General features: G+C 33.7%; 1 protein-coding gene across 1 annotated transcript in view; it reads right to left on the reverse strand.

Moving 5' to 3' along the window:
• Positions 1-13,469, reverse strand: part of LOC126970799 (brain tumor protein) — a 578,011-nt gene that overhangs the window by 369,671 nt on the left and 194,871 nt on the right. The gene's annotated exons all lie outside the window — the stretch shown is intronic.

The following is a 13,469-nucleotide window of genomic DNA, read 5'->3' on the forward strand; positions in this document are numbered from 1 at the left end:
GTTCAGGTATTATCTATAAATAAATTTAAATGTTTTATTAAAAAATGGCTCTTTTGTAAATTCTTCTACTCCACAGCTGAATATCTAAGCGATTGTTTGATCGCTGGCTGCCTGGCGATGATTATTTTATAGTAATAACTTTTGTAATAACTATATATACCACTACTGCTATTCTAGTGGGAGGCTCCTTTGCCGAGGAAGCGGGCAAGATTATGGGTACCACAACGTCGCCTATTTCTGCCTTGAAGCAGTAATATGTAAATTATACTGTGTTTCAGTCTGAAGGGCGCCGTAGCTATTGAAATCACTGGACAAATGAAACTAAACATTTTATGTTTCAAAGTGACGAGCGAAATTGTAGTGTCGTAGTACTGCTTTGTATTGGGTAGGGCGTATAAATAACCATCAGCTGAACGTGAGCATAAAAAATTATTCTAAAGGAATATATTTTGAGGAAAATAAATGCGTTTTATTCCTAATTGGTAACATAGAACTCAGCTTCAACCAATTCGACACATTCGATGCATCCTCAGTAGATGTTGACTCGCTGAACTCCGAAACTATCGTTCCACTTAGCCAATTATGGATAGCATTTACAGAATTGTGGATTTCCGAAAAATAAAACCAAATTCAAAAATTTTGTTTAAAGGTATGTTTGGCGATAGGGCATATAGTAGATATGTCGCAGAGAAATGATAATAATAGAGATTTGGTCAATTCCCTAAGTGATTTGATCAAATCACGGAGAATGTTTAAAGAACAACACGATTTTATCATTTATCTAAACAAATCTAGTGATTTGATCAAATGCCAGGGTTGGTACCGTGAAATGACAATAAATGACGCCACTAGAAGAACTTAGGACGTAAAGGCGAGCGAAGCGAGCTTCAGACTTGAGTCATACCCCGACTCGAACAGGTTAGGTGGAAGGGGATGGCGGGCCATGCCCCTTCTTGGTATTGTTTTTTTAATAATATGGGCTTCTAATTGGCCTTTAGAGAAACTTTTATCTGTTTTGAGGTTAGGTTACATTAATTTGATTTTGAGGGAGTGAGCCAAGGGATAGAGGACATCTCCCTTCTTCCTCCCTTCCCCTCTCACCCTTTTCCACCTGCGACACGATACTAAATTCTTACCACATTATGTCTAAGTCATTCCGAATAAACCTTTTAAATATAGAAGAGAAGACTTTTGTGATTTCATGGAACCTCTAACACCGATTAAATACTGTTGTATTTAATTATTTCTAAGTAAAAATATAACATCAAACGTCACAATTCGAGGTTCGTCATTGAATTACTTTCAAATATTCACTTCGTTAATAGTTTTCCCTTGCCATTAAAACTTGCTCGTCCCTATTGGACTTTCGTTTCGTTGTCTTTTCGATTATTTTCTTTGTAAGTTAATACTTTTATGTGTCTTCGGACTAAGTGATTTTCATTACGTTCTCTTTGATGTTGAGTTGTATACGCCTTTTGAGATTGTTAGAAATATTTGATGGAAAATCGTAATCTCTTTAGACTTATTGGATTTGATTTTGAGCTTCTATTTTATCCTTATATATTTATTAGCTTTGCCAATACTTCATTATATTTTCTTACAAGGACTATTCATGTCTTGTGGGTTGATAAGAAATAAGAAAGTACCAGAACACATAACACACGGTCTCCTTGAAATTTATACCTACGTAGGCGGAGCGTAGGTACCTACTACTTATTTGGCTTGGCACCGACTTCAAAGCTATCAATATGTAGCACATACAAATAATAGTATTTTTAAAATTTTGTTTTTTTTTTTTTTTAATTTGAGTTATTTGATACTTTTCAGTTTTTGAAGTCGGTTTTTTTAAACGTTGTTTTTTATTTCCTTTTTAGTGTCTTAATAATTATAATATCAATTATCAAATTAACCTGAATGAAAACTCCTAAAAAAGCCGTACACATAAAACAATTATATCATCGAGGTAAACAAAAATTTTCATAAAAAATGTTCACAAAATGAAAACTACGGGGCCAAACTATGTTAAATTACGTAAATCGGATCATAAATCTCAGAGTAATCGGTGTACATACATAAAAAAATGCCGATCGAATTGATAACCTCCTTCTTTTAGAAGTCGGTTAAAAAATTTGGAAAACGGTTGCAACTTCACGCTAATTCCATACCTTTAGCTGTTCTATGTTTAACTTTGAATTAGGTTCCGAAAAAAACACTTTTTTCGGTTTTCATTCGCCAATCGACGTGATTTTTTTGATGTTGAGAGCTGATTAGTTCGTGGGATCGATCGGTTAAGCCTTTTAAAAGCCATTTAAATATAAAAACTAGCTAACGCACACATTGACAAATCAAAATTGTTCACGCATTGTCGAGCTGTCAGGATGTCTATACGCTAGTACAGTCTAAGTCTATGGTAACAAAGGAGAGCGGCGCAATTGCAATCGGTCGTCTTAGGTGTCACTATAATCTATATATATATATATAAAAATGAATTGCTGCTCGTCAGTCTCGCTAAAACTCGAGAACGGCTGGACCGTTTGGCTAATTTTGGTCCTAAATTAATTGTGGAACTCCAGAGCAGGTTTAAAAGGTTTGAATAAATATGAAAACGCTCGGAATCAATTAAAAACAACGATTATGATTTTCGATGTGTCTACCGTCGTTCAGAAATCAATTTAAAATAATAGTTTAAAATGAATAACTAATTAGCATTTTTATATCTTTCTAACTTTCTCAGGAGGTGAAAATAAACTTAATTTTAGGCAACCATAGTGGATAGTTTAACTATCATCAGATTATTTCTATGTAGTAGTGTATTGATAAATCTTAAGTTTTGCCAAAAAATAAAATTTCTGAACCTAACCTGCACCAGTTTATTTTATACAAAAGTTTAGGTCTTTTATTTATCGATTGAGGCAGTACGAAGCCGGGTCATCTAGTCTATAATAAGTTCCTACTGTGGGATTACAAAAACACGTGTTAAACACTTGTTTTAAAAAAGTTCTGTTACAAATCCGTGTCTTTCTGTTGTTTAGTATCAATCTTTAACGTCGCTTGAATAGTTAGACACTGTTTAACAAAACACGTGTCTAAGCAGTGTTTAAATAATTTTGTGTAATAACACCACTACTCTTTATAGCTGTAAGCTATCAAAATTGGAGAATGACACTAATTACATTTGCACCAAAATTTAAAAATCATGTGGGATTCGAACCAAGCTAATCTTTATATGGACAGGGCAGTATAGTATAATATGAGAATATTATCAACTGAGCCAATTAATAAAATATTAAACTTTTTGTTATAAATTTATCAGAGCGCGCCGAATGTAAAATTGTCCAAATAAGAATGTTATAATTCAATTTGAGAAGAGCTTAAATTTCGAACATCACTCGAATAATGTAATTGGCGTCCATTGTTCGCAGGCTCCAGCCAATTAGAGTCGATATCGCTGTTACGTCACCAGTTTGACGCAAATACCCAATTCATTCCATCAAAAATTAACAATTATTAAACTTTTTCAATCTCCTTACTTCAGTTATCTCGTATATGCGAGTTCTATTGGTTTCTTAATCTATAAACATAGATTAAGAATTGGTCTCCGCTCCAACTAGACACCGCAGTTGCCGCAAAGTGTGGCAACTAATACTACGCCCAAGTCGGCGTACTCAAGCCAGTCTCTGTTAAACTTTGCTAATAATTAAAACTATATCGGTCGGGTTGCATAGTAAAACTTTGTAAAAATAATACTACAAGAAATAAGAAAGACACTGGGATCACATATCATCAGTAAGTATTTTGTATTTTATTAATTTCAATTTAAAATAACACGAAGCGTATGTTATATTATTTTTTACGCACGCGCATTTGTATACTTGATTACAAAGAGAGCTAAAAAAAGAATGCTGGGAGAGTTTCTTGCGCCGCTTCTTCTCTCTCAGAGCGCCATTTTCTCCGAAGCGGTAGTAGTGTCTAGTATATTAAAAACGACATCAAAAAGAATTCTAAAAAAATAAATTTTGAGAAAAAAAATGCCTTTTATGCCTTTTGGTTACAGAGCTTATAATCAATGCTGGTATGTCTTAAACAACTTAGAATCTTAGATTACATAAATCTATTGAAGAAATAAGCATTTTTTTATGGAAAAGGAGGACAAACGAGCGTACGGGTCACCTGGTGTTTAGTGATCACCGCCACCCACATTCTCTTGCAACAACAGAGGAATCACAGGAGCGTTGCCAGCCTTTAATGAAGGTGTACGCGCTTTTTTTGAAGGTACCCATGTAGTATCGTCCCTGAAACACCGCACAAGGAAGTTCATTCCACAGATATGTAGAATGTGGAAGAAAGCTCCTTGAAAACCGCACTGTGGAGGACCGCCACACATCCAGATGGTGGGGACGATAACCTAACTAGTGGCGTGTCGTGCGAAGTTGGAATTCGGCGGCAGGAATCAGGTGAAACAGCGCTTAGGAACTTTATAGTTTCCAGTAAAAGTGAGGTGAAGACTCACATTATCACGCCGACTAATAATTTAATTACTCACATGTAGTTACTACCACGTTTCATATGAGCCTTTCATACCTGAAACAAGAATAATTTACATTATTAATTGCATTGTACAAAACAAAATTTTGACATAGCGTTCCGTTAATGTGCTCTTCAAATTGGACGAAGTTATTAGATTTATTTGTAAACTTTTCCAATAATACATTATAAAACGAAATTGGAATTTCAGCTCGACAAATACCGCCGAGAATTGAATACAGATTTTAATCTAACAACATATTTGTGGTGGAATCACTCAACACTCCCCCGAGTGAGGAAATGTGGCTACAATGAAATATCTCTTATAGAAATTCGTGGTCGCATTAGATATTTTACTTTCGGTTGAAGGTTTGAAGTAAGTATGAAATGTACAACAGGATAATGACTGGCTGTCTATGCCCTTAATTGAATTAAGGATTTACTACTGATATTTGACAATTGACAGCTGACACTTTGATATCCTCTTAAAAAATTATTGAATAATATAGCCGCCTGTTGAAAGCATTTTGAAGCTATCTTCATAGTGCCGTTTTGTGCTTGTGTCGGTTATGATTTTGATGTTTCAAATTAATTCATTTTGAAACCTGTATTTTTTTGTGTATTTTTGTATTATTGTTACTTATGTGTTATGATTTACTTACAAAAACTATTGTATGTCCCACTTGACCATTACCAATGGATGCAAACTTTGTCTTGGTAAATTAATTTAAAATAAATTAACTACGAAACTATACAAATAATGAATGTACTATTACATTTCGTGAAGCTAACCGCTTCTGTTGAGTTAGAGAACTTTATTACCATGCTAGAATATAATGCTTCTGGTACAGTTTCTGGTTCTTGTTTCCTGATGGGTGGATGCTCAGTGATCACCTATCTTCCACTGCGCATTCTGCTCTATTCCAGCAACTCGTCAGGAACCCTTCGGTACCTCGTATAAGTCCCCGATTCCTTCTAGGATCTAATGATCAACTCTCAGGTTGTGGCTTCATCTACAGGATCTACTTTACAGTTGATAAACAACTCAAACTCAATTGCATATTAGGAAATTGACTTGACCATGATTTACGAACTACGTCACTCGAACGGTTGCCTCAGTTGGTAAGAGTGCTCGGACAGAACTCGAGAGGTCACGGGCTAGATTCCCGCATCGTTAATAAATTTGGTTACAGTAAAATTAATGCGATCACTGCGTAGTATGTGTAGGGTAAGACTGACTGATAGAATTCTGAATACGGTAATACGAGCGCGCTGTGGTTTGAAAGAGGATGTTGTGACAAGGATTGAAAAAGGAATGCTGAAATGGTTTGGACACGTGGAGCGAATGAGTGAAGAAAGAATGACGCATCAAATATATAAGGCAAGTGTGTGTGGGCAAGTCAGTCGCGGGAGATCTTGTAGAACATTCGTCGACCAAATTGGGGACGTTTTGAGAAAAGGAGAGGTCCGAAGCACCCGCAACCGGCGAGCATGTATGAAAAGAGTAATGAATGTAGAGGAAGCGCGTGAGGTTTGTAAGGATAGAAGCAAATGGCATTCTATTGTCTCTGCCTACCCCGACGGGAACAAGGCGTGAGTGTGTATGTATGTAAAATTAATCCCAGAAGTGAGGGTTATCAGTTTAACAATAACAAATTGTTTACTTCGTATATCCTAGTAGTCCTGATAAGTATACAATGAAATATTGGCTTATCATTGGTACTTGATACGTGCGGTAATTTCAAAGTAAATTGGATGTCTTGAAGAGGGCTATAATCACTTTCAACGATTCCTCTACAAATATAGATACAGACGAAGAATAGGAGATTGGTAATCGAGCGCCGAAAGAATCAATTCCCGAGGTATTTACGAATTGATTTTTTTACCCGTGTCAAACACTCTACTTTTCATTTCGAATATGAGGAAAATAAAACTATTTGTTTATCTAAACTATTCATACATAATTATTAAAATTAATTGTCAAATTAGGACAATTTATGTCATCTTTTTGAATTTTAAATATGTAACTCACCGCGTAATTGTTGCGGCTTATTCCGCTCAAATAAGTTTGCGCTAAGTTCACACTGGCTGTTTAGAAAGTCGCATGGCTGGAGCATTTTTTTTATTAGTTTTTTTTACATAAAACTCTTCACAGCTGACAGCAGTTCTTTCCGTTTGTAGTTCTTTCCGGCCCTTAGGTGGGAAGTATTTTGTATGAGTTGTTCCCTCTCTATGGAGGGAAGCAGCATTTTCTACCCAATAATCAGATCAAAACAACATTACTTTCCGAGTATGAGAAATGAAAAATATGTTTTAATAATTATTTTGTATCAGTTTTATATTGTTTTTGTTGGTATAATTTTCAATTATAAATTCAGTTTATTTAAACATGACTTAATTATTCGTACTAAACACTCTGTATATAAAAAATAATAAAATAAAACTTAAATCTATACTAATATTATAAAGCTGCAGTGTTTGTTTGTTTGTTTGTTTGTTTGTTTGTTTGTTTGAACGCGCTAATCTCTGGTACTACTGGTCCGATTTGAATGATTCTTTCAGTGTTGGGCAGTCCATTTATCGAGGAAGGCTATAGGCTATGTTTTTTTTTCAAAATTAGGGATCCGTAATAAAATTGCTATTTTGTAACACAAGGTGTAAAATCGAAAACCTATTTTTGCGTGCGCTGCAAAAACTATTGACAATAGAACAAAATGATGTACAGGCTATAATATAGGCAATATTTTATTACTTATAAAACTATCGCGTGAATTATACTTTATATGGCAAAACAACGTTTGCCGGGTCAGCTAGTAATCTATTAAAATTAATTAATGGCAAATAGTTATATATCGTCAAGATCGCGGTCTGCAAGTCAGGTGGCCATGAAGCTGGCAACATTTTTTTTAAATCTGTTTTTTTTTTTTAATAAAATTTTTCATACTGTGCGCAGTTTGATCAAATTTGAGATAGTATAGCTTTTATTTCGACTCGTGGCCCTTAATATTTTTTAATTTCAAATTTTATTTATGTACGAATAATTCTATGAAATAAATTTGATGTCCAATTAGTTTATTACAAGAATAGGGAAAAACTGAGAAAATAGTGTAATTAATGACGTTCTATACACAAAAAAATCGCAGTCTGATAGCGGAACGGCAAAAGTGTGCTTAAAGACAATGTATACACACTTTCCTACCTAGTCGTGTCAACTGTCCGAATCAAATCTAAACTGTTTAAATGTCTTACATTGCTGCTTATTTACCAAGAATATTTTAAACAACTGGCGTAAATGCGGCAATGTATAGGCTTATTATGATGTAACTTCTGGCATGTTCTATATTTCGGCTTTATTTTTATACGACGTGATTTATCTAATGTATAGCAACGTCATTGATTGTGATGATTGAACTTCTGCAAATTTTGTAATAAGAAAAAATATTTTGAATTTTGCTCACAGACGAGTAAGAGAAGAAGGACTCCGCGCCGTGATATTAGCAAGTGAAGCACCATTATGCTAGAGTGTGTGCGGTTACGGGGGATACTAGTTACACAATTTTTTCTCCCTTAAATAATCATATGTATCACAAATACTTTTATAGCATCGTTTTTACACTTTTACACAACGCACAACAGCATTTTTAAAATATTTTATTGAGACGCAAACTGATCTGTCACAGACGATGACAATTCTCATAATGGCCGGCTATCGGCCTGTATTAGTGTAAGTGTGTGCGTGGGGCTATGTATTTACACGTTAATCGGCTTGTTATGCTGCTACACTATGAATTATGTAAGGTGCGACGGAGTCCTTATTTTTTTTAATAGTCCGTGATTTTGATATGTAATTTTGTAGATATGCATTTCTTTACGTGAAGCGAAGCGCACCGTTCACCAGATAGTAGTGTATAAAATATCAAGTATATGTTACACATAAAAATATCATAATATGTAAGTTCCATTGTTTCCAAACCCTTTTCACGTTGAGTCCACAGATAATCAAGACATGTTATTTTAGGCCTACGTGAGCCTATAGTCCTACTGATATGAGCTGTACATAGCTATGTATCTAACCTAGATTATGTAGGAATTTAGTGCAAGGTTTTTCTATTTGTACTTCTGCGTTAGGGAAAAATTATAAGAGTGAATTTTCACGTCACCACCGCTTACACCGTCAAGTAAATTTTACTTGTGGTGGCTGGATGATCCTGTAACCGGGATTATTTTAAAATTAAAGTTATTATATAAAGTTATTTAATAAAAGGCTCGCATAATGCCATTATTTCTTTACGGTATGTGTGGATTGATGTATCTACAGTACACAATAGCTCTTGTGTTTTTAATTATAAATTTAGTTTTAGTTTTACTTACTCTTGTAAATTTAGTTTTTGACAAACGTCAAAAAAACAACAAAAAATACACAAACGTGTATTTTTTGTTTGTGTGTAAATTGAATTAAAAATAAGAACTTGCAATACCTAATCTGTTTTGAAAAGAGCAACCTTAGAGTTTCTTGCTCATTCTTCTCTAAGGAAATCTGCTTTCTGAATGAGCTGTTTTGAAAAAAAATTACATATTTCAAGTGTAATATGATTTACCCATGAAATAAAATATTTTATTGTTTCGATTTGATTTGATACCCTGACGTTAGCTAGTCAACTAGACCATTTGTATCATACTTCAGCTACCAAGCCTCTTGTAACTCATATGTCTGAACTCATGATGTCGGATTGGTTATTAATATTGACAAAACTAAACTTATGTATGTACATTCGTCTCATCATAAAACACAAAATGAACCCGCTATTATCGCCCACCACCACCGTTGTTTCCACAATCCAATACAGACGTGTGATTGTATTAAAATAGAAAATGTACAAGAATACTCGTACCTTGGGCTTGTGATTGATAATAGACTCAATTGGGGACCTCATAAAAACCATGTTTGTGCTAAATTGAGATCGGTGCTTTGTAAACTTGCATATTTAAAATATAAGTTACCTTTTAGTGCCCTAAGATTATTATATATGGCTCTGGCGGATTCCGTTATAAACTACGGACTAAGCAGTTACGGAAGGACGTACAAGTTATATTTAGAGGATATATACAAATTACAAAAAAAAAAATTCTTAAAACTATCGTTCCAAATTATTTTTATAAACACAAAGAAAATACGGACCTTGCACTATTTAAACATTGCAAGGTTATAAATGTCTTTGATAAAGTGAAATTCCGTATATTGTCAGATATAAATGAATCTAAATTCCTTCGAGAAATTCAAAGAATGCCTCATCTAAGACAATTTACAGGAACAAACATGTCATTTAAATTACCTAAACCTACAAATATATATGGCACCAGAGCAAACAACTACGTCATTCCTCTATACTTAAACGAGACTCCCTTAGAGATCCAAAAATTATATATAAATAAAAATAAATATAAGTCATCGTTAAAAAAGTACTTTTTACAAAATCCTTCATTAATATAATTGTATCTGCGGTAAGCTAAGTAGACAACTAATTTGTAATTACTAACATTTAGTTGATAATTATTATTTGTTTTGAATTTTATTGATTTCTGTACTACTTTGTTTAAAATTGTAATTTAACATCTTGTAATAACTGTATTAATTGAAAGTAATTGTTGTTTTATTTTTAAATATTATGTAATTTAATTCTAAGCGGCTTCACACACAGATAAGCTTCCTAAAGTTTAAGTTATTATATTGTAAGCTATAACTATATTGTATTAAAAAAAAAAAACTGAACTCTAACTCTGAGACTGAACCACAACCAATTGATGAGAATTAAATAAATTTCAATATATAATTTAAATTTATTTACAAGTTTTAAATATATTTTATTGAACATAAATAATTTAATGATATTTTATTACACTTTATTTACTTAACTAAATTATGCGGTATGATAATATTTTACATTGGTTTTATTTAATACCTTCTTTATTATATTATGGTTTCTATAAACGTAGAATAGCACGAGGAATAACTTTTTTAAGGATTTTTTTTACGCAAAACATGAATAAGTTCTTGCATGCGTACAAACACTTTTTTTTTATAAAACAAAAAGAGAAGTTATCATAAAGAAAGAAATATCATACAGAAAGAACTTATTGAGCGACTAACTCTTTTACACCCATTTAAATAAAAATATTTGGCTTTGACTGAGCTTGGTACTAGATTAAAAGAAATTAAGACATGACAACCCACGCGCACCAACTGAACCAGGAAGATTAATATTTATATAACATCAGCTGACCCCGATATTGTCTATCATTGACCATTGTATTATCCAGAACGCCCACATCACGAAATGTTGGAACTCGGGAAATTGCGGTCCAGGAATGGAGAGGATGAGTAATTTAATCCTAAGCTGTAGTAGGCAGTAGATTTTCCTTTTAGGTGCGACCCTTTTATTTCGAGGGTTCCTTGCCTGTTTTATTGGATGAGCTTAGCACCTTGTGGCCATTAAACCAGAGTTTATATATACTTTATTTTTCATCTCATATTTATACTAACACAATCCTCGTAAGAATGTGTGTTTGTCATTCGACTAAGAAAAAGTTTAATTGAATTGATTAAATTTTCAAGCAATTCAGTTCAGCGACTGATCCAGTGAAGTTTGTAAGCGATCGGATAATGTTCTTAATGAAAGAATGAAGCTTATGTAATGCATAGAGTATTATCATAAAACAGTTAGATATTTAAATATAATATTTAAGAATTTGATTACATTCAAGGAATAAAAGTAGATCCTTTATTATATATTTTTTTCCATAGCCTTTGTAATTGGCACACAGGGCGATGTTGATGTTCTGACAATATATTCTATTAAATTATTTATTAATACGGCTTTACTTAAGTTTTTGTCGCAGTCGGTACCGACTAGTTTCGGACCATTCGGAGGTCATTCATCAGGGGTGAGTGTGGAGGGTTCGCGATAACGTCCCACAATTGTCATGGCGGTTAGAGCAAGCCGTACTCTCTATAACTCACCATAAATCAAAATCCATCGGATTAAGATTCAGTCAGCAGCTTCTGATGAGGTCCGAATCGTTCGTTTCCAACCAAGACTGCGTAGACCGAGCTTTATGACCCGACGCCGAGTCTTGCTGGAAAGATCATTCTTGGTTATTGAACATGGTGTTGTTAAGGAACTTCACTACCTTTTCAAGAATGGTATCTTGATACACTTGTGCTTATGTTTTGATACCTTTTTCAGAAAATAATGGCTCAGTCACTGTTTCATAAATTCTAATACCTCACCAAACCATCACTGAAATCGGATAGTGCCCACGTTGCACTCTAATTGGGTTTCTAACAGGTTTTTTTCAGTAACAGACAGTGGATGTCTCGTTGTACCTATGAATAGCCTGGTAAACAAATATTTTACTAATACCAAGCGTATGGAGAGTTTAAAAAATTGCATTTTGCTTCATACCTACTTTGTATAGTATTGCACAGCGATTCGGTTCTCTTTACCACCCCACTAGATTTAATATCGCAAAATATTGTACAATGTATTGACGCCAAAATGAGAAAACTCATTGAACAATCATATAAAAATGACAGATTAAAGATTCAAATGTATTATTTTGTTTATTTTTAATTGTAAAAGTAATTATGGCAAGACAAAGTATATACTGACACGCCGTTCTAATGGCCACACCTTAAATGTGTTATCTAATGTCCTTCATTTCTAGATTTCTATTATGTTGTTTTTATTACTTTACAACCCATTGTGTAATATTAAATTATCCCAAAAATTATAATTATTAATAAAGATATACTGATTGTTGCAAAATAATTTAATAATTGTTATTAAAGTTTACAAGTACGACATAATAGAGAGATAGGACAGTGTATAAATAGCCACCAATAATTATTATGAACATAAATAATGACTTGTTTACTTTGATAGAGATTTTATCTGAATAATGTGACAATGTTGTGGGTTGAATCTAGAAATAGCTTTGGAGACAATGTCATGTCGTGGAGAATTTAAATTTTATGCACATGAATAAATAATATTGAAAGCATTTCGCATTTTTAAATATTCTTTAGCCGTAAGGGGTTAGCAGTCGGCTATTAAAAATAAAATAATGGACAAGTGTGTGTCGGATAATATTTAAAGTTTAAACATATCCAAATATCTGTTCTAACAATAAGAAAGTAAGTTATGTAAACATGCAGTCTAACTTGCTTTTTATTATAGTAAAATTACTGCGACTGAAATATTTTCTATGTTATTTTTTTTTCATTATTTTACGAGCGTTTTGATACTTACAACTTTTTTTTTATGGAATAGGAGGACAAACGAGCGTACGGGTCACCTGGTGTTAAGTGATCACCGCCGCCCACATTCTCTTGCAACACCAGAGGAATCACAAGAGCGTTGCCGGCCGTTAAGGAAGGTGTACGCACTTCTTTTGAAGGTACCCATGTCGTCTCGTCCCGGAAACACCGCACAAGGAAGCTCATTCCACAGCGTTGTAGTACGAGGAAGAAAGCTCCTTGAAAACCGCACTGTGGAGGACCGCCACACATCCAGATGGTGGGGATGATATCCTAACTTGTGGCGTGTCATGCAAAGGTGGAATATGACATTTGTTTTATCTAGTTACTTGAAACTCGTGTAAAGAATTACACATGTGATATAGACATGTGTTTTATTATAAGATATGATTAAAATTACATATTTATCTTGCCTATTTCATATAACTTGCAAATAATCTTATATTGTTTTAGTGGCGAAATCCTAGAGATGTTGGTGGCTTGGTGGATTGTTCGACAATGCTATTAAATCTCCACGGTCGCGATAACATCGTTTTTGATGAGAAATTTCGTCAACATAATGACATTTCCTTAGCAACCATAATAATTCTCCTTTAAGCAATCCCTTTTCCTCAATATTTATCCATAC

Source organism: Leptidea sinapis, chromosome 22 (assembly GCF_905404315.1).
Source record: "Leptidea sinapis chromosome 22, ilLepSina1.1, whole genome shotgun sequence".
NCBI classification, from domain to species: Eukaryota; Metazoa; Arthropoda; class Insecta; order Lepidoptera; family Pieridae; genus Leptidea; species Leptidea sinapis.